Genomic DNA, 22,738 nt, shown 5'->3' on the forward strand with positions numbered 1-22,738 from the left:
TAACATGGCCATACATTACCACCCCCCCCCCAGGGCACTGAGATCGGCCGATCAGGACTTTGCTGTCATCCCTCTAGTAAGGTTGATTTCGTTCGGTGGCCGATCTTTCAGAGCCAGAGCCGCCTCGCTTTGGAACCTTCTCCCGTTGTCTTTGAGGAAGTACACTGTTCTTATTACCTTCAGAAAGGCTCTAAAAACCTTCCTCTTTGGGGCAAGTTGATTATGACCACGCCTAATTAAACTGACCTGGCCCCTCCTCCCCTCACCCTGTGTCCCCCTCACTCCAAACCCCCTTGCTACCGTTTGTTTTTATTGTTGATATTTTATATGGTTTCTCTTTTCTTTTATGTACACGAGCCATCAGTTCGTCTACGAAGTCTTTTTTCTTTCTTCTCTTGGATTGCTTTTTGGTCCAGAATAGACCAGCGGACCTCCTTCCAGCGCTTAGACACACCCTTCAGGGTGTATGTGGCGCTGTAAAGAAATATTAAAATCAATCAATACCATCTCTGAATGCACAACAAATCAAACCGTAAAGAAGATGGGCTACAGCAGCAGAAGACCACACCGAGTGACACTTCTGTCAGCTAAGAACAGGAAACGGAGGCTACAATTCGCAAAGGATCATCAAAATTGGACAATAAAAGGTTTGAAAAACTGTTGCCTGGTCTGATGAGTCTTGATTTCAGCTGCGGCATTCAGATGGTCGGGTCAGAATTTGGTGTAAACAACATGATAGTATGGATCCATCCGGGCTTGTATCACCGGATCAGGCTGGTGGTGGTGGTGTAATGGTGTGGGGGATATTTTCTTGGCACACTTTGGTCCCCTTAGTGCCAGCTGAGCATCGTTTAAATGCCACAGCCTACCCGAGTATTGTTGATGACCATGTCCATCCCTTTATGACTACAGTGTCCCCATCTTCTGATGGCTCCTTCCAGCAGGATAATGCACCATGTCACAAAGATCCAAACACACACATTTATATATATATAAGAAAAAGGGCACCAGACTGCTTTCTAACCTATAGATATACAGTAACTATAAGCTATTCCAGTATATTCGCTGGAATCTTTCAAAGTTAGTGCAAAGTCCCATGACCACCACCATCAGAAGACTCAATGGAGGGCATTCATTTATTATTATTATTTTTGTTACAGGCACTTATACAGCGTCCCCAATTTAGGCAGCGAAATTATATATATATATATATATATATATATATATATATATATATATATATATATATATATATATATATATATATATATATATATATATATATATATATATATATATATATATTCTTTTTTTATATATATATATAAAATATTGAAAGGGGTTAGCTTGGTAGCGGGGTGTGTGACCCCCTTGGATGGGTTCACTACACACTGAATTTATACAGACAGGCAGTCGAAGACGGCTGAAAACAAAGATTTTGGTTTATTCTTCCATCTTGCTGGAAACAAGTGCAAGCATCCAAACAGCATAAACAAAATCAAACATAAAATAAACCCTGGCCACTTGGGGCGTCTATCTTCACCACAAAAGGAACCTATCTATGGAGTCTGGCACAGCCTAGTGCTGGGCAGACACTGTAGGTCATACAGCACAAAAACAATAGTCTTTTGATTTTTATCACACAGAAAAATCAATCCTCTCCTCATCTTCTCATTAGATTTTCAGTACGCTGCTCTCTTACTCACAAAGCCTCAGGACGATGCAGCAATTCAGTGGTAATCCTCTGAACTACTTATAGAGGCCTTAATTGCCTCATTCTGAGCAGCTGAAGTTTTTCCAACGGCCTTTAGCCTTTTCTGGCTACTGTTGCAGCCGACGCCGAACAACAATTGGTGTATTGTCTAAACAAGGCAGAAATGTATGTCCCGTCTGTGACAACACCCACAGATTTACCTGACTTCCTGTCACAATATATAAAGCCATTTGACTCTATAACAGCCAGGCAACTAGCATTCTGAAAAGGAGGTCAACAATGGAATTCTTCCCAAAAAAAATGTAAAGATAAATACTGCGTGCAAAGTCACTTATTTAACTGCTCCGCCTATATATTTTAAAATCTCACAACTTTAAGTCTTTCAAAGCTATAGAATCTTTTCTGTTTCCTGATAAAAAAAAAAGAAGATTGTTTACAACCCCTGTACAAGTTTTTTGTTCTAGAATGATCAGTAAAAAGTGAGAGAGAGGAAGCACCTGTGTCTGACACCAGCAGTTGTCTCAACCACAAAAGATGCCGACTTTATGTGCGTTTAACTGACTGCATCGCATGGAGAGAATTCTCACAGTGAGAAGGATAGCCTGAAAACCAGAGTAAAAAAAACTCCAACTGATAATCATAGCTTAAACTTCTACATACCAATCACTAAAAACAAAAAACAAACTTGAAGTGTCAGTTTCAAACGTTCTACAAACTTTAGAGGAAACGTTAAGAAGGCTTACATCCATGGCCTATAAAGTCAGCAATGACCATAATCCTATAAAAATAAAGTTAGGCGACATTAACTTTCAGTCATTACACTTCATTCGAGTTTAATCGAGAAAATCAGAACTTCCAAGTGCTACCAAAAGGAAAACTTGCAACAGAAACAGATTGAGCATCAGCAGCACCTTCATTTCTATTGCACACAAAGGGGCAGATCCACGTACCTTCGCGCAATAATCCGCCGGGCGCAGCGTATCCAAGATACACTACGTCGCCCATAACTTATTTTTTTCGAATCCTCAAAGAATTCGCGCCGTAAGTTACGGCGGCGTAGTGTATCTTTGGCGGCGTAATGGCGCGCCATTCAAATCTCTGTGATGGGGGCATGTTTTATGTAAATACGTTGTGACCCGACGTAAACGTTTTTTTTTTAACTGCGCATGCGCCGTCAGTGGGGGGTATCCAAGTGTGCATGCTCGAAATTAACCCGGAACAAGCCAATGCTCACGACGGTGGCGTCATTCTACGCAAATCCGTATTCGCAAACGACGTAAAAAATTCAAAATTGGATGCGGGAACGACGGCCATACTTAACATTGAGTACGCCACCATATAGCAGCTTTAACTATACGCCGGAAAAAGCCGAACGCAAACGACGTAAAAAAAATGCGCCGGCCGGACGTATGTTCGTGGATCGCCGTAACTAGCTAATTTGCATACTCAACGCGGAATTCGACGGAAACGCCACCCAGCGGCCGCCGAAAAATTGCATCTGAGATCCGACGGCGTACTAAGATGTACGCTTGTCGGATCCATCCGAGATGCCGTCGTATCTTGTTTTGTGCGCAAAATTTGAAATTATCTTTAAAAACTGAAATATCACGTGGTCCTAAGTATTCAGACCCTTTGCTCAGTATTTAGTAGAAGACCATTTTAGTAGAAGCCCCTTTTGATCTAATACAGCCATGAGTCTTTTTGGGAAAGATGCAACAAGTTTACGCCGCGCAATTTCAAATTTTGCTTTTTTACGTCGTTTGCGAATACGGATTTGCGTAGAATGACGTCACCGTCGTGAGCATTGGCTTGTTCAAGAGATACGCCGGCGTAATTCTTTTGTGGATCTGCCCCAAAATGTCCAGCGCAAAAAAACATTGACCTGATGATCTCTAACAGTTGATGGGAACCAAAGGTAAAATAGAAATAAAAAATTTGAATTTATAAGGGAGAACACCATATTCCGAGATCCGACCTATGCTGGGTCCATAAACCGTGCAATTCAAATCGGTCAGTTAGTGCAATAGGGCAGGTGCATTTTTATTGCATATTTGAATGGGTACCATTAACAGACAAAGCCTGGAGATCAGTGCAGAATTCCTGAAACTGAGAGCGACGTCCTACACCAACGCCCTCTTTACAGTACCCTATTATTTAACACCAACTCCGCTGTGTCCCAAAGGGCTTCTGTAGATGGGCAAATTCACACATTTAGGTGCATTAATCTTGTTTTTATATCAGGATCGGATGCTTTTAAGTTTCATCTTGACAGCTTCACGCTCATGTGTCGTCCTCCTTCTACACTGCATGGACCTGTTATCGCATTGCCATTGACTTGAGAAAGCAGAGAAATTCTCAGATGAACAAAAGCTGGTGTACAACAGCTCTATTACTCACACTAACCCTTCTTGTTACCCTAAGGGCTGCTTTACACTTGTGGTTGGGGACAGTAAAAAAAGATGTTAATCAACATTTTTAATGCTCTCCCTTAGGCCCCTTTCACGTGGCCGCGATTTTGCTGAGATTTCAAGGAATGCCTGTGTAATTGGCATCAAAATCGGACCAAAGTAGTGCAGGGACTCCTTTCAAGTCGGAATGACGTCAAGTCGTACTTACAGTGGGTACGGAAAGTATTCAGACCCCCTTAAAGCGGAGGTTCACCCGTACAATATACTTTTTCCCCTTAGCTTCATGCTCGTTTTGTCTAGGGGAATCGGCTAGTTGTTTTAAAATATGAGCTGTACTTACGGTTTACGAGATGCATCCTCTCCGTCGCTTCCGGGTATGGGCTGCGGGACTGGGCGTTCCTATTTTGATTGACAGTCTTCCGAGAGGCTTCCGACGGTCGCATCCATCGCGTCACGATTTTCCGAAAGAAGCCGAACGTCGGTGCGCAGGCGCAGTATAAAGCCGCACCGACGTTCGGCTTCTTTCGGCTACTAGTGACGCGATGGATGCGACCGTCGGAAACCTCTCGGAAGACTGTCAATCAAGAAGGAACGCCAGCTCCCGAAGACCCATACCCGGAAGCGACGGAGAAGATGCATCTCGAAAACCGTAAGTACAGCTCATATTTTAAAACAACTAGCCGATTCCCCTAGACAAAACGAGCATCCATCTAAGGGATTGTTTGAAAAAATAGATTAATGGGTGAACTCCCGCTTTAAGTTTTTCACTCTTTGTTATATTGCAGCCATTTGCTAAACTCATTTAAGTTCATTTTTTTCCTCATTAATGTACACACAGCACCCCATATTGACAGAAAAACACAGAATTGTTGACATTTTTGCAGATTTATTAAAAAAGAAAAACTGAAATATCACGTGGTCCTAAGTATTCAGACACTTTGCTCAGTATTTAGTAGAAGCCCCTTTTGATCTAATACAGCCATGAGTCTTTTTGGGAAAGATGCAACAAGTTTTGCACACCTGGATTTGGGGATCCTCTGCCATTCCTCCTTGCAGATCCTCTCCAGTTCTGTCAGGTTGGATGGTAAACGTTGGTGGACAGACATTTTTAGATCTCTCCAGAGATGCTCAATTGGGTTTAAGTCAGGGCTCTAGCTGGGCCATTCAAGAACAGTCACAGATTAGTTGTAAATCCACGCCTTCGTTATTTTAGCTGTGTGCTTAGGGTCATTGCCTTGTTAGAAGGTAAACCTTTGGCCCAGTCTGAGGTCCTGAGCACTCTGGAGAAGGTTTTCGTCCAGGGTATCCCTGTACTTGGCCACATCCATCTTTCCCTCGATTGCAACCAGTCGTCCTGTCCCTGCAGCTGAAAAACACCCCTACAGCATGATGCTGCCGCCACCATGCTTCACTGTTGGGACTGTATTGGACAGGTGATGAGCAGTGCCTGGTTTTCTCCAAACAAACCGCTTAGAATTAAGGTCAAAAAGTTCTATCTTGGTCTCATCAGACCAGAAAATCTTATTTCTCACCATCTTGGAGTCCTTCAGCTTTTTTTTTTTAGCAAACTCCATGCAGGCTTTCATGTGTCTTAAACCCCCCGACTTGTGGAGGGCTGCAGTGATGGTTGACATTATACAACTTTCCCCCATCTCCCGACTGCATCTCTGGAGCTCAGCCACAGTGATCTTTGGGTTCTTCTTTATCTCTCTCACCAAGGCTCTTCTCCCCCGATAGTTTAGTTTGGCCGGACGGCCAGCTCTAGGAAGGGTTCTGGTCATCCCAAACGTCTTCCATTTAAGGATTATGGAGGCCACTTTGCTCTTAGGAACCTTTAGTGCAGCAGAATTTATTTCGTGACCTTGGCCAGATCTGTGCCTTGCCACAATTCTGTCTCTGAGCTCTTCAGGCAGTTCCTTTGACCTCATGATTCTCATTTGCTCTGACATGCAAATATCCCCTAACAAGAGAGTATTTTCTTAGGAGAAAAGATGATCAGGTAGGTAGGATATTCCGAGACAGATAGTACCAGAGGTGTCAGTAAGATGCCCTGCTCCAACATAAGTGTCAAACCCACATTCTTATGTTTTTGGAAATATCTTTTGACCAAAATGTCTAGCAGTAACGGGACACATCCAACCACCACCTAATATCTAAAGGTGGGTTTAGTCCAATAGACAACATTTCAATCATTCAGACCTGACCCACAGGAACCAATTAAAAAAAAGCTCAGTGAAGCTCAATTGACAGCAGCGCCAGCCAATCACCGGCCAGGCTGGGAACCGAAGAGGATCACGTGGACGCGTGGGACTTTCGAGGGGTCAGGTAAGTAAAACGGGGGTTCGGGGAGGGGGGGCCAGTACCGTCGGATGTTTTTTTACCTTAATGCATAGGATGCATGAAGGTGAAAAAACATTTACCTTTACAACCCCTTTAAGGCCAGTCCAGAGTTTAATTCCTCCTACTACCAGCATGCATCAGTTTCAAAGCAAAGTAGTTCCAAGAACATGATCATAAAAAACACAGGAGGGGAGTTGTGTTCCTCAATGTACCCAAAGAAAGGGATTTTATGCCGAGTACACAACACTAATCCGACCCTTGATTGCTAGAAGCTACTGCTACAGTGTTGCTTGACTTGATTTATATTGGACAGCCCTCCAACTAACTAGTCCAACGTTACCAACCAACTATCGTTGGGATTCTCCAGAACATGGGAAAAAAACACTTCCACTGGACTCCATCATTGGATCCCGTAGTCATCAAGCCAGGGAAAGGCCAAATGAAAGGGCCATGAACAAATAATGCAGAAGCTCTACAGCAAAACACAAAGCATTGGCGAGTTGGAAAGATGGGAACATAAAAGTAAGCATCTTTTATGTTCACCACAACCAGGATGTCCCCCTGGTAAAGCAATGCCAGGTTAGGCTGATTTCCATCCTGAATTTGTGGGGTTTAATAAAAACATTTGGAACCTTTAGGGCCCAGATGGGGTGGATTCCCATTTAGGTTTTAGGAAAGTAAATACACTTGAGTATGGAATTGTTCCACAGAAGGAACTAGGGCTATGATCCCTTGGTCCATAAGTCTAGAAAATGACCAATGAAAATCATAAAGTTGCTGAAGAACACTTGAGAGTAGAAACCTTGGAGGGGGTAGAGAACAAAACTTTAGTTTGCTACTCTGGGACACCATCTCTTGCACCCAGGTATCGGGAATGCAAGACATCCATTCCTAGTACTAGTTCCCAGAGGGCATACCACCTATTGGAGATAAGGGGGCAGTATATGGGGTTCTGTAGTATGATGCTGGTACAATATGTTTTTATGTGGTGTTTGTCTTTCTATGAGACATTTTTTTTAAAGGATTACAATAAAATATTGTTTTATATCTATATGGTGTATGACTAGTTATTCTAAGAGGAGGTTTCAGCACTTGTAAAGTCACAATTTGCAAGACAACAACCTTTTAGGTCAGACGCCGCCCTCCCTTCTCCCACTCTGGAAAGTGGGGAACCAGCTTCATGCTGGGTGGGGCCTGCCACTGGATTGGGAAGTTTTGGAGTACCAGACATTTCAGGTGGATGGGGAGCCAAGAATGGAAGGTCTCGAATTGAAAGCAGAGGACATGCTGAAGCGAAAGGCACCCTTCTTTGCCGAGATAGATGGAGAAAATATAACAGATGGAGAGTACATTTGCCCCCCAGCAGCATCTACAGACAGTACAAAGAGAATCAGTTCAACGAAGGCCATGCAGAGCAATTCATAAGTCCTGCACTTTAGTCAAAGACTTTTTCTCTTACCAGTGACTAATAGTCCTGTGGGCGGCAGTGTAACCCAAAAGTTTAAGACTTATATAGTTACATACATAGTTGGTGAGGTTGATAAAAGACACAAGTCCAACCGATGTGTGTGATTATATGTCAGTATTTCATTGTATATCCCTGTATGTTGTGATCATTCAGGTGCTTATCTAATAGTTTTTTTAAACAAATCGATGCTCCCCGCTGAGACCACCGCCTGTGGAAGAGAATTCCACATCCTTACCGCTCTTACAGTAAAGAACCCTCTACGCAGTTAGAAAAAAAAATTGAACTTCTGATTTTCGGATTCCTCCCCCCTCCAGTGTCACATTGGGCACTTTTCAGGGGGGAGGGGGAGCAGATACCTGTCTAATACAGCCATTTGCTCCAACTTCCGGGCATAGATAGCTGCAGTATCCGCAGCAATCTGCGCCATGTCCAGCCCCTCCTCTGCCCCCACCCCGTTGTCTTGTGGAAAAACACAGGTCCCAGAAGACAGCAGGGACCAGCAAGACCGTGCAGCGCGACTCACGTATGCGCAGTAGGGAACCAGGAGGTGAAGCCACAAGGCTTCACTTTCTGATTCCACTACAGAAGATGGCAGCGGCAGCACCCGAGAGCTGAGGGACAGATCAGCTTCGGGTGCCGACATCACGGGAACCCTCGACAGGTAAGTGTTCTAATATTAAAAGTCAGCAGCTGCAGTATTAGTCGCTGCTGACTTATTATTTATTTTTTCTGGCGGAACTCTGCTTTAAACCACTTCTCTTCTAATTTTAGTGAATGGTTGCGTGTCTTTTTAAAATTCCATTTCGCAGAAGTTTTATCCCTATTGTGGGGTCACCAATACGGTATTTGTACATTGAAATCATATCCCCTCTCAAGCGTCTCATCTGCAGAGAGAATAAGTTCAGTGGGGCCAGTTCACACAACAAGCAGTCCAGTGCGTTTTATTTCTCTGCATCAAAAATACATGGAAAGTAGGTTATATGGTTTTCAATGGTATAGTTCGCTCCAGTGCGCTCCAGTTCCAGAAAAAAAGTAGAACATGCTGTTATTTTCCTGCACTGGAACGCTGTAAGACGCATTGTGATGGAGTGAAATAAAAAGTATATGTTATCTTTCTCTTTTAACCACTCAAATATTGCTTTCCTTATTTTATTTTCTTTCTTGTTGCGATGTGTATGTATATATATATATATATATATATATATATATATATATGTGTGTGTGTGTGTGTGTGTGTGTGTGTGTGTGTATTTCAGTATTCACGTGAGAAACATTAGTATTATTTTCCTTGAATGAAAGTCATGACAGAGTTAATCCTCCCAGAGTGAAGATGAAAAACAGATGTCTTAACTACTACTCCTCCCTCCTTCCACCGAGCAAAAGAATATGGCCACTGAGTGCGAAGCCTCGTGGTCAAGAACAGATGTAATAAGAGAAGACCATATGAATGAGCCAATCAGATGCACCCATATGTGATGACGTTTGCTTATGTCACTTTGGCTATAAAAGCTGTAACTTGAATAAAAGGGCTTGCTGTTAAGGAGCATTGTACTGACCAGGGTGTGCAGTGTAATCTCTCCAGCATGCATGCTCTCACACCATCATGAATTTGGCTCAGCGGCAGAATAGAACATGTATACTGGAATTGAGCCAGGGAAAAGTCTATTACAGCATTAAAAACACAATGGAACACACCTAAACCCACTGGAACACAACTAAAACACACATAACTATGTAACAAATGCACTGGAACACACATCCTTATTAAAAAAAGGTAGAAAAAAAAATGGGAGGGTGGAAAATGCACTGGATCAAAAAAAAAAAAAGCACCAAAAACGCGCATGCAGAAAAGCAACTGGAACTCATCCAGACCGCATTTCGATGATGTGAACTGGCCCTTACTGTGTCCCTCAATGGATGAGTAAGAAACACCATATGTAAAAACATTAATACCCACTGAACATTCATTTGCATTATGCTGATCACATTCACACACATGCTTGAAAAAGCTGCTAACTTTATAGTTTTGCTATAGAAAAAAAAAAATGCGTACCATAAAACTGCATGCAAAAAATAAACTGTATTTGTCACACTTTTCACACAATTATTCCTCTGTAAAGATAGACAGCAGGAGGTATGTTAAAGGCCATTAATTCTACTGTATTACCACCGATACCTTTCACACATAAACCGACACACATTTAGAAAATCACTCCTGACTAAACAACACTTGTTTCCCCCAAAAGTGCAAATCTGAAAAACGCGGTCTATGACAAACTGTCTTAAAATAAGAGTGCCGGAAAAAACCTCAAAGCTAACCGGCTAAAATAATACGATATATAAAAGTGGAGCTTGTATCATCAGCAATCAAATTAACATCATCTGTAACCACATGCTGGGTTTTATATTGATAAAGATAGATATTTTATTCTCCAAGAGAAGAAATTAACTTGCAGAACTGCTGTTAATGACATAAAATGATCCTGCATGCCTAAGCGTTACACCAAATAAACTCCCAAAGAATTATAAATGTACAGTTCTATACCAATTAGGTATTTGAAACAATTGCTTTATTTGGTTAAACTTCGCTTTTGAAGCAAGAATAAGGAATTAATTGTTAGGGCAAATAGATACATTTCACAGAAATTTTTCCTCCAAGAGATCCTGTCCATCTCAAAAAAAAAACAAATATTGCATTAAAGTGTTAATAAACCCAGAACATTAAGGGCCAGTTCACACCATAGAATGAAGTCCGGATGCGTTCTAGATGCTTTTGTGCATTGGAAAGAACAAAATATCGCTGCAGGACTGTGTTAATAGAATAATCGAGCGATTTTCTGTCCTACCACCTATGGGGAGTGAGTGAGAGAAACTTGTATAGCGCAACACATGCGAACTGAATCGCCTCAGGGCGCTTGGTATCCGTTTCCTACTATATTTTGCCTTCAGAATAGATGGGTTTTGAGGTTTTTTTCTGAAGGCCTGGTGATTCCATTCGGATGCTGGTTGGTAAAGCGTTTCAGAGTTTAGGTCCTTGGACTGCAAATCTTCGTTCTCCTTTGGACTTGTATCTGGCCTTGGTGTAGATTTTGGTTGGTAGAACGGAGAACGTGATGGGGGTTGTGACATTTACATTTTTCACATAGATATTGGGGCGCACTTCCTAGAACACATTTGTGCGTCAGGCAGAGTGTCTTAAACGTAATTCTGTCTTTTACGGGCAACCAATGAAGGGATCTAAGGGAGGGGGAAATTGATTCCCAGGATTTTTTTCCTGTTACAAGTCGTGCTGCCGTATTCCGGACGACTTGTAGACAAGCAATTTGGTACTTTGGTAGTCCGAGGTAAAGGGCGTTTGCATAGTCGAGTCTGGAGTTGATTATTGCTCCCACCACGACTGCTATGTCTTCTTTTGGAATAAAGGGAATAAGTCTGTGTAGCAGGCGCAGCAGATGGTGGGCTCCGCTGACTACTGAACTTATTTGTGCATCCATTGTCAAGTGGGTGTCAAAAGTGACTTTTGACTTTGGTGCTAGGGGTATTCGTTTGTCCCAAAATAGGCGGGGTGTCCATGTTGTCATGGCAAGACTCTTTCGGCTTGCATGAAGCAGAAGTTCTGTTTTTGAGCCATTGAGTTTGAGGTAATTCTCCGTCATCCAATCTTCTATCAAAGTAAGGCATTTCTCTAGTCCGAGATAATGATCCTTTTTATTACCAATGCGAAAGTAGAATTGGGTGTCATCCGCGTAGGAATGGTAGAGTAAATTCTGGTTGCTGATGATTTCGAGGAGAAAGTGGAGATAGATATTGAATAGTACGGGCGACAAAGGGGACCCCTGAGGTTCCACCCCTGGTGGAAGGAAAGTAAATCAAAAGATTTATGGGCTGCTTTAGTGTCCTGCTCTCAGTGGCTTATTCCCCCGCTAGCAGTATTAGTAATGGGCAAATATCCCTCCCACCAGTCCATAGGGTGCTGCAGTGACCTCTCACTGTGGAAGGAGAGGCCCCCTCTGTTTCATCCCCGAAAGCTTCCAGTGATCAGCAGTGGGAAGCAGAAGGTGAGTGGACGCTCCCTACATCAGTGGTGCAGATGCTGTGATGTGGGTGGTATTGTGCTAGCCCAGGTGCCCTCAGTCTCATCTCTCTGTTGGCATGGTCTCCCACTGGCAGGCCCATACACAACAAGCTGTGATGCCAATTTTTTTCTGCTTTTAACACGTCAACTTCAAGGCCAAAATGTTCACTTGCTACCTGATATATCCCATCGACTTTCAGATGCCATTGTTAGATGAGCAATGTTATTCATTTTACCTGTCAGTGGTCAAAGTAATGGCTGATCGGTGTATACCTGAAGCCACTTCTCACTGTTCGGCAAGCACACCAGAAAACATTTTTCACAACATAAAACCCAAAGTAAACAATCCACCGGCTAAAAGTGAAAGATAAACTACAGAATAAGGTAATTAATGGCGTTGGTGGCAGTTTTATACATTGGCGATCAATAGCGAGTGTTCAGTGTTTATAGTTCAGCCTGAATGATGCAACTCGAGGACAAGCGGCTGAGATCAAATCCAATAAAAACGTCTGAATTTGGCTTTAAAGCAGAGAAAACAGCCGTCTTCTTCAATGTCAATAAATGACATCACATTTTTAATAAATGAAATCAATGCAACATATCGAAGAAACAAAGTTATTACCTCTATGCTTTGATATTTAACTTTGCACAGAAACGGCTGAACAGAATTTTCTTCTAATCAATTTTAGTAAAGGTCATCCGGTGTCACCGAAACAGCTTACTCATTCACTTGCTGTGCTCATCCTACACAGTGTCAGTCGGTAGGTATGGGGAAGGAAAATAATGTGAAAGCATGTGGAGAACACAGTAAAAGATGAGAAAAGCAAAAGGGAAAATATGCTGAAAGGTTGTAGTAAAGCATTAAAGTGTCACTAATGGAGATCCATATTCTCCAAATATACTGTAATCCACACACAGCCACTACTTAATGGCCCGGTTATCCATTTTTCATCAAATTGTTCCTCACCGTGTTTTTCTGCCTCCTTGTAATGTCCCCTGTAAGCTCCCCTACCTCTTCATTTACCCCTCATATTTGCTTGTTTGGGAGCGAGCAGATGACGTTTGCTGTAGTCCTATGCACTGCTCTATAGCCCATAGCCCAGGGGTCTCCAAACATTCTAAACAAAGGGCCAGTTTACTGTCCTTTAGACTTTAGGGGGGCCAGACTGTGGCCAGTGAAAGTAGAAAATGTCCTGGCTTCAGTGGAAGTAAAGAAGGCCCAATTTTTTATATTAGCGGGAGGAATAGTGCCCCCATCGTTGGCATCACTGGGGGGGGAATAGTGCCCCCATCGTTGGCATCACTGGGGGGGGGAATAGTGCCCCCATCGTTGGCATCACTGGGGGGGGGGAATAGTGTCATTGGCGTCACTGGGGGGGAGGGAATAGTGCCCCCGTGTTGGTGTCACTGGGGGGAATGGTGCCCCCCGTGTTGGTGTCACTGGGGGGAATGGTGCCCCATCATTGCCATTAGTGGGAGGAATAGTGCTCCATTGTTGCCATCAGTGGGAGGAATAGTGCTCCATCGTTGGCAACAATGTGGGAAATGGTGCCTTGTTGATGTCCTTACCTGAAATTATTAAACCATTGTTGGCGTCAGTGGGAGGGATAGTGTCTTGCATCAATGATAGTAAAAGTGCCCCAAGGGCCAGATAAAGGCAAGCAAAAGGCCACATCTGGCCCCCGGGCAGCAATTTGGAGACCACTGCCCTAGACTTTAATAAAAAGGCAAATATTCCAGAGCGGTCACTTCTCTGCCCTTGCTACCTTGTAGCCCCTGGCAGGTTTATCCATATTTTTTTTTAACCTGCCCTAAGTTGTCTCCAGAGATTTTCTGCTTCATTAATATCTGACTGTAATTGAGCCTTTCAGTGTGAGTTGGCTTTATTGGGAAAACATGATGATGCTCAGAGACCTCATCACTTTAAAATGTTTATTTCTTATCTTTTATATTATGCAAAGAACTTCTTTGTAAATGGAACTCCTTTATCCCTCCTACTGTGTCATAAATAAATAGGAAGTGCCCCAAGAAGTCCATCAAGGTTTGGCAGCCTTGGACGACTCACTAAGACGGATCTCAGAAGGACTGTTCTGTCCCCAGTCTTATTTCTTGGCCACTTCCGCCACTTTTTCTTTTTGCTTTTGCTTTATTTTGCCTCTTTTTTTTGGTGGGGTTTATTGTGTACAGGACTGCCCCAAGAGACTGTCCAATTTAGCTTATGTAGCCCCCCCCTTTTTTTTTTTTTTCTATTGTGGTGCACTGCTATTGTTCTACGCCATGACCATGCCACTTTGGTTGTGGTTTGATAATTGTATGTTTGTTTATATGTTTTAATGAAGACTTGCTTCTTGGTAAAGAAAAAAAAAATAATGTTTTTGGTCGTTAGATCGTTTGTTACATTTTTTTCGTAACTGATAAATGATTTTAATGTTTACTGCCACACGCCGGTCGCAAATCACTGCAGAATTGCAATATATTTCTCCCCACTGACAGTGAATCTGAAATCTGACTGTTCGACAAGAAAAACTGTGGAAGGATGAGAAGGAAAGACAGCGTTTCTTCGAATCGTAAAACTTAAGACAATAAATAACTGGGAAGACAGAATTGATGGTCCTCAGGCATGTCTGGGGTTCCTGATACACACATTGATTACCGCTCACAATTATTTTTGTTGCCGATGTTTAATTCAAAGCCAGAATCCAAGAGACCTGCCAAAACATCTACAGAATGTCTTACATCAAAGACATATCACAAACTCCCAGTCTTAGGATCAGCCATGTACTTGCAAGGATGGCCTCTGCTCACAAAAACGGGGATATCTACCTTGTGTATATACACAAGACCAGTAGACTTTAAAAATCTTCAGTTTCCCAGAGCATTATTTGTTTCTAAATGGTCATACGGCATTGCTCACAATAACCATCAATTTTTTTTTTAGTAATTGTAACGAGACCCTTGCTCGCTCGGTTCCACTCTCCCGACACGCCTCTGCTGCTATTGAATCAGATTGCAGTTCGCAACGTCTGAAGGTTCGGTCATCCAAGGCTCCGGGATTCGAACTACAGCTATGTGCTGTTCGAAATCCATCAGAACAAACACCAGATTGGCTGTATGCAAGTTCAAACAGGAAACTCTTTATTAGGATGCACACAACACACAGCAGTTCAAACACCCCGCCCCTAACAACCGCTTTCCTATTGGTCAATTGTAAAGTACATCGTAGTTCTCAATTAGGTCCTCTTAGCCATGCAAATGAGGACTTGAAACCGGGTCAGCAGGGATTGGTCCGATAGCTTGAATAGAAGGACTGCTATGTGTAATGAGACAGAAGCCCCAGGGGGCAATCAATGTACACAAACAGCCAGAGACAGAATGCTTTTCCTCCAGACCATGGAGACGTCTGTAGGGGGGGGGGGGGTTAGCCTTTAGACAGGGCAGAAGACCCCCCACTGTGTAACAGATTTCAAGGAGATACACGTTAGCATTTTAAAGTCCATGACAGTGATGTACCTCCATCTTTTAATAATTTGATACACAGCTCCCGAGACAGACATCCTTGTTGGCTTCCACCCTGAAGTACTGCGGTTTTATATTTCTATGCTGATCTGTGTGTTTCCTTAACAGTCGCCATTATGGGTTGACATCTTTTCTTTAATAGTCACCATGATGGGCTGATATAACCCCCTTTGGTGAACATACAGTATATGCAATCTCATTACTTCCTTACAATTATTTTTTTTTATTTATAGATACTCTCAAGTTAAAGGATAGAACAAGTCCAGAAATGGGCAACAAAAATGGTGAAAGGTCTGAGGAATAAGACATATCAGGAGAAACTTAAACTTAATATGAACAGTGACAGTCTAAAGGAAAGAAGGGAAAGGGACAACATGATTGAAACCAGGGCTCAAGTCCTGCGGGAACGCGTGGGAACGGAGTTCCTGCATTTTTTTCACAGTAGGAACTCCGTTCCCTTTGCAGGACTAGAGCAGCCGAGCCGCGCAAGCCAATCCTTCACTAAGTGGCGATGCCCAGCTCAAAACACTGTCAGGGGTAGGCGAACCTTAGTAATCCTTTATGTTACTGGCCGCTTGCTGTATATGGATTCATCAGGTAGTGTGCGGGTATTCCGTCAATTCCTCAATGCCGCAATGTCTCCTGGAAGCTTTTATCATTGTTCCCAGGAGACATTGCGGAGGTCTCGCAGGATCTAGAAAGAACTTGCTTCTTTCTAAATCCTGCGATAACTCGCGGCAGACCTCCGCACTGTCTCCTGGGAACAATGACAAAAGCTCCCAGGAGACATTGCGGCATCGAGGAAGTGACGGAATACCCGCACACTACCTGATAAATCCATATACAGGAAGCGGCCAGTAACAAAGGATTACTAAGGTACAGTGGATAAAAAAAAAAAAAACATGCGGTTTAGTAATTATGCATATAAGCGTATCTTTTTTTTTTTTTTATGGTGGGGGAGTGGATCTTGGGTGGGAGTTCCCACACTTTTTTCCCCAGGACTTGACCCCTGATTGAAACTTTTGAATACATCAAGAAGGTGAATAAAATTCAGGAGGGCAGTATTTTCAATAAGACGCAAAGATCAAGAATACGGGGAGATGACCTTAAACTAGCAAAAGGAAAGTTCAAAACCAATCTTAGACTGTATTATCTTATTATTTGGAAAGACTAGTCAGTCAATGCTTGGAATAGACTTGCAGCCGAGGTAGTGAGACAGGCAATATTGTATTGAGAGGTATGGACTCCAGAGGAGAGAGAGAGAGAGAGAGAGAGAGAGAGAGAGAGAGAGAGAGAGAGAGAGAGAGAGAGAGAGAGAGAGAGAGAGACATCATTTTTTTCCCTGTACAAATCATTAGTAGGACCTCATCTGGAATATGCAGTTCAGTTTTGGGCACCAGTTCTCAAAAAGGATATTGAGGAACTGGAGAAAGTGCAGAGAAGGGCAACTAAACTGATAAGAGGCATGGAGGAGCTCAGCTATGAGGAAAGATTAGAAGAACTGAATTTATTCACTCTTGAGAGGAGGAGAATAAGAGGGATATGATCCACATGTACAAATATATAAGGGGTCCATATAGTGAACTTGGTGTTGTGTTATTCACTTTACGGTCAACACTGAGGAAAAGGGGGCACTCTTTACATCTAGAGGAAAAGAGAATTCATCTCCAAATACGGAAACGTTTTTTCACAGTAAGAGCTGTGAAAATGTGGAACAGACTCCCTCCAGAGGTGGTTCTGGCCAGATCAGTAGATTGCTTTAAGAAAAGCCTGGATTCTTTCCTAAATGTACATAATATAACCGAGTACTGAGATTTATAGCTAAAGTTCATCCAGGGTAAATCCGATTGCCTCTCGGGGGATCAGGAAGGACATTTTTCCCCTGCTGTAGAAAATTGGATCATGCTCTGCTGGGGTTTTTTGCCTTCCTCTGGATCAACTGTGGGTATGGAGTTGGGTGTATGGGATTGTACTATGTTTTTAATTTTGTTTGTTTATTTTTTTTATGGTTGAACTGGATGGACTTGTGTCTTTTTCCAACCTGACAAGCAGTTCCGCCGCTTGATCGTTCTTATAGGCAGACTCCCCCCCCCCCCCCCCTCTCCCGTGCCATCGGCCGGCGCTGGCTGGGGAAGCATAGAGATGACTGGTGACCAGACGGTCACCAGTCATCTCTATGATCGTCGGAGGCCTGGGCGCGACGTTAAGACGTCACGCCCGGTACCCCGGAAGTAAACAAAGCCACAATCGCGGCTGTCGTTGTGAGATCGGTGAATGTTTTTGCACTGATTTCATGCTTGTAAGCTTGTCTTATTGACCCCACATCTCTCCATAAAGAGGACCTGTCACACCGATTCCTATTACAAGGGATGTTTGCATTCCTTGTAATAGGAATAAAAGTGATAAAAAAAAAAAAAAAAAAAGTGTAAAAATAAAAAAATTAAGTAAAATTAAAAAAAAAAAAAAAAAAAATCATTTTATTTTTAACGCCCCTATCCCCGGTAGCTCGCGCACAGAAGCTAACACACATGCAAGTCCCGCCCACATATGTAAGCGCTGTTCAAACCAGGGCTGTGGAGTCGGAGTCGAGGAGTCGGAGTCGGGGGAAATTTTGGGTACCTGGAGTCGGAGTCGGCAAACAATGCTCCGACTCCTACTAAATTTAGATTGGAATTAAAAAAAAAAAAATCCAACAGGAGTTTTATAAAGCACTAAAAGAAGTTGAAAAGTATGATCGCTCATCAAAACTTACTGTTGAAGAAGCCATCCTTGTTTATCCAGAGATCGTTAGTGATGTGGCCAGAATAGTTACTGCAATGCCACCCACCCAAGTCCGTGTCGAAATATTATTTTCAGCCCTAAAAATAATAAAGTCTGACTTAAGAGCCTCTATGAAAGAGGATCTGGCAGAGGCAATTCTCTTCCTTAGAACTCTACATTGAATTGATTTGCATTTGCTAAGCCTATAACTACATTTCAAGATTAATATAAACCATTTCTAGGTTTTACAGATTTTGGTTCATTATAGATAAGCTTTGTTTTTGTTCTAAAACAACCAAATAATGTGGTTTGTATTTTTGAACTGGTAAAGATCCTGTTCCTGATGTTTATGCCTGCTGCTACTATCCAGCCACTTGATTGATTAAAATTTGCATTGTTGGGCACTGAAAACTGTAATTGTAGGTACTTTTTTTGCAGTGGCAGTAAAAAATGTGGTTCTGCCAGTAAATGTTATGATTTTTGACAGTAATTCTCGTGCGTAATTGTGTAGACAGGGCCCCAGTGCACTGTATTGCCCGGGGGCCTATAATGCTCTTAAGATGACACTGGTGGTAGGTTGCGTTTCTTTCCCTCAAGGAATGTATAAAATACATTCGCATATTAATACAGAGGAGTCAGAGTCGAGGAGTCGGAGTCGGAAGTACATAAAACTGAGGAGTCGGAGTCTGAGACGGAACATTTATCTACCGACTCCACAGCCCTGGTTCAAACCCCACATGTGAGGTATTGTCACGTGCGTTAGAGCGTGTGCAACAATTCTAGTACTAGACGACCTCTGTAACTCGAAAATAATAACCTGTAAAAAAATGTAAAGCGTCGCCTATGGAGATTTTTAAGTACCGAAGTTTGGCGCCATTCCATGATTGTGCGCAATTTAAAAGCATGACATGTTAGGTATCTATTTACTCGGCGTAACATCATCTTTCACATTATACAAAAAAATTGGGCTAACTTTACCGTTTTGTCATTTTTTAATTCATGAAATAATTTCCCAAAAAAAGATGGCGTTTGAAAAATTATTGCGCAAATACCGTGTGAGAAAAAAGGTTGCAATGACCACCATTTTATTCCCTAGGGCGTCTGCTAAAAACAAAATATATAATGTTTGGGGGTTCTGATTAATTTTCTAGCAAATAAATTGTGATTTTTACATGAAGGAGAGAAGTGCCAAAATAGGCCCGGTTGTCACGTGGTTAATATGCGCTTATAGCACTGCACTTTATTGGTATATTTGGAGCAGATTTGGTATCTAGTGCTGACAGCTTGCCTGTGGTTATTCAGAAACGCAGAGGTCTCCTTACATATAACAAAGTATTTTTAGAAGTAATGAAATTGGATAGATATGGAACTGCAATTATGAACCTGCAATTATGAAGCTGCCATGACACTACCTTGTATGTCCAGCATATTAATAGCAGAAAAAAAATGTCTGTGCTTGTTAAAAGATATCCTATTTTTTGGTTTATTAATAAAAGGCTATATTTTTTTGTCCAAAAACAACTTTATTTTAATGTCAAATTTACAAGTATGATCCCAGTTTGCGCCAACGGTGGAGCTGAAGAGTGTTGCGTCTTCTCCAGGCACGACAAGTGCCACCAATGGTGAGATGGAACTTGTAACCTTTGCCAAGACCACAACTCTTTGTCAGCGGATGTCAGCCCACGCATCTCTGTGTTTGTGGACAGTTTTTGTGATCCATTGGGTGTCTGGATTGCGTCTGATGGCCTTGTGGAAAAAGTGTCAATGAGGATGATCTCAAAGAACTTGTAAGTGGAGTCTTCACCAACCCAGTAGGAGTCAAATACTCTCAGTCCTCCACAGTGACGGCCAGCACGCTCCTCAGCAACAGACTGCAGGGTGCAAGCAAACGTGATCTGCTTAACACCATGGTGCACAGGTTTACCATAAGTTGCACCCTTGGGCACTGGACGCTTAGACCTACCACGGCGAACTCTGATACAGTAGATGACATGGCTTGGCCTTGTAGCCTAGTATATGACCTTTGTCTGGGCGATTAGGACATGGTGCCCAATGGGTGAAGACAGTTGACGATATTGCCAACAGCGGACATGCAGGAGAAATCGCATCACATCTGACAGTTTGTTCCTCTATAACTCTTGCATGTACTGGTAGACAGCCATGCTGGCTTATGCGAATAGCTTGGCAGCCGGAAAGGCAAAAGGCCGTTTTATTTTATCTCGTTGTTGATGGTATATGCAATTTCAAGTTCCATGGGCAGATGAATATTTAGCTTGTAAGGAAAAAAAATAATGTTCTTCCTTCAATGGTATTGCTCCGAGGCCCCCATGTACAATGGCCATTTTGCTCCAGGTGCAATAAACTGGTGTTTAGTTGTTGGAGCCCTGTCCAGCATCCTGTCAAACTCTATGAGAGGCTGACAGCTGGGGCGGCTGGGATGAGGCTGGACTTAGCAAGTGGTTTCTTCTTCCTCAATTTTCTCACCATAAACACTGTGAGCATGCATGTTCAGTTATGCTCAAAACAGGAGCTCCTCGATCCACAGCTGTTCACATCTTACAAAGGCAAAATGTCCTTGAGCAATTCGAGCATGCACTTAAATGTCTCTGGTGAGGACCAGACTCTGCTTTGAATTAGCCCAGGGAGTCAGCTGGCAGGCCCCAAATTCTGCCAAGGGTGATGTCAGTCGTGCTTCCAAGAGCCACAAGTAAACTTTAGAGAATGAAAAAAAAAAAAAATAAGAAAAATTATTGACATCTGCAACCAATAACCCTTCAACCTCTTATCCCGGGGAGAAAGACCTGAAAATACACAAAAGCCAAGCTTGAATGTGCCCCTACAGCCTCCCTTTTCTGTGAAAGCCAGCCTCAGAGACCAATAGGGTGACTTGGAGGCAGCAGAGGGCAAGTTCAAACTCGCCTATTACAGGAAAAGTCAAGATCTACACAAAACTTCAACTTTCCATAACTCTCAATCCAATGATCGTATTGGCATGCAGTTTTCACAGTAGGTACATCTTGCTTACATTTTTCCATCATATGCTCAATCCATGTTTCCCAGAACACTGAAGAAATTTAGCAAATAATAATGCACATAAATTATGAATTCATTCAGTTTAACCACTTCATTACTGGGCACTTAAACCCCCTTCCTGCCCTGACCAATTTTCAGCTTTCAGCGCTGACGCATTTTGAATGACATTTGCCCGGTCATACAACACTGTACCCAAATTATATTTTTATCATTTTTTTCCCCACAAATAGAGCTTTCTTTTGGTGGTATTTGATCATCTCTGCCATTTTTTTTTTTTGCGCTATAAACAAAAAACGACATAAATAAAAAAAAAACTCAATATTTTTTACTTTTTTATAATAATATCCCGATATATATATACAGTGAGGAAAATAAGTATTTGAACACCCTGCTATTTTGCAAGTTCTCCCACTTGGAAATCATGGAGGGGTCTGAAATTGTCATCGTAGGTGCCTGTCCACTGTGAGAGACATAATCAAAAAAAAAAATCCAGAAATCACAATTTATGTTTTTTTAACTATTTATTTGTATGATACAGCTGCAAATAAGTATTTGAACACCTGAGAAAATCAATGTTAATATTTGGTACAGTAGCCTTTGTTTGCAATTACAGAGGTCAAACGTTTCTTGTAGTTTTTCACCAGGTTTGCACACACTGGAGGAGGGATTTTGGCCCACTCCCCACACAGATCTTCTCTAGATCAGTCAGGTTTCTGGGCTGTCGCTGAGAAACACGGAGTTTGAGCTCCCTCCAAAGATTCTCTATTGGGTTTAGGTCTGGAGACTGGCTAGGCCACGCCAGAACCTTGATATGCTTCTTACAGAGCCACTCCTTGGTTATCCTGGCTGTGTGCTTCGGGTCATTGTCATGTTGGAAGACCCAGCCTCGACCCATCTTCAAAGCTCTAACTGAGGGAAGGAGGTTGTTGCCCAAAATCTCGCAATACATGGCCCCGGTCATCCTCTCCTTAATACAGTGCAATCGCCCTGTCCCATGTGCAGAAAAACACCCCCAAAGCATGATGCTACCACCCCCATGCTTCACAGTAGGGATGGTGTTCTTGGGATGGTACTCATCATTCTTCTTCCTCCAAACACGGTTAGTGGACTTATGACCAAAAAGTTAAATTTTGGTCTCATCTGACCACATGACTTTCTCCCATGACTCCTCTGGATCATCCAAATGGTCATTGGCAAACTTAAGACGGGCCTTGACATGTGCTGGTTTAAGCAGGGGAACCTTCCGTGCCATGCATGATTTCAAACCATGACGTCTTAGTGTATTACCAACAGTAACCTTGGAAACGGTGGTCCCAGCTCTTTTCAGGTCATTGACCAGCTCCTCCCGTGTAGTCCTGGGCTGATTTCTCACCTTTCTTAGGATCATTGAGACCCCACGAGGTGAGATTTAGCATGGAGCCCCA

General features: G+C 42.6%; 1 protein-coding gene and 1 pseudogene across 2 annotated transcripts in view; both read right to left on the reverse strand.

Moving 5' to 3' along the window:
- ZRANB3 (zinc finger RANBP2-type containing 3) overlaps positions 1-22,738 on the reverse strand; it is a 382,760-nt gene that overhangs the window by 257,975 nt on the left and 102,047 nt on the right. The gene's annotated exons all lie outside the window — the stretch shown is intronic.
- LOC120944172 lies at positions 19,784-20,987 on the reverse strand (annotated as a pseudogene).

The sequence above is a fragment of the Rana temporaria genome, chromosome 6 (genome assembly GCF_905171775.1).
Source record: "Rana temporaria chromosome 6, aRanTem1.1, whole genome shotgun sequence".
Lineage (NCBI taxonomy): Eukaryota > Metazoa > Chordata > Amphibia > Anura > Ranidae > Rana > Rana temporaria.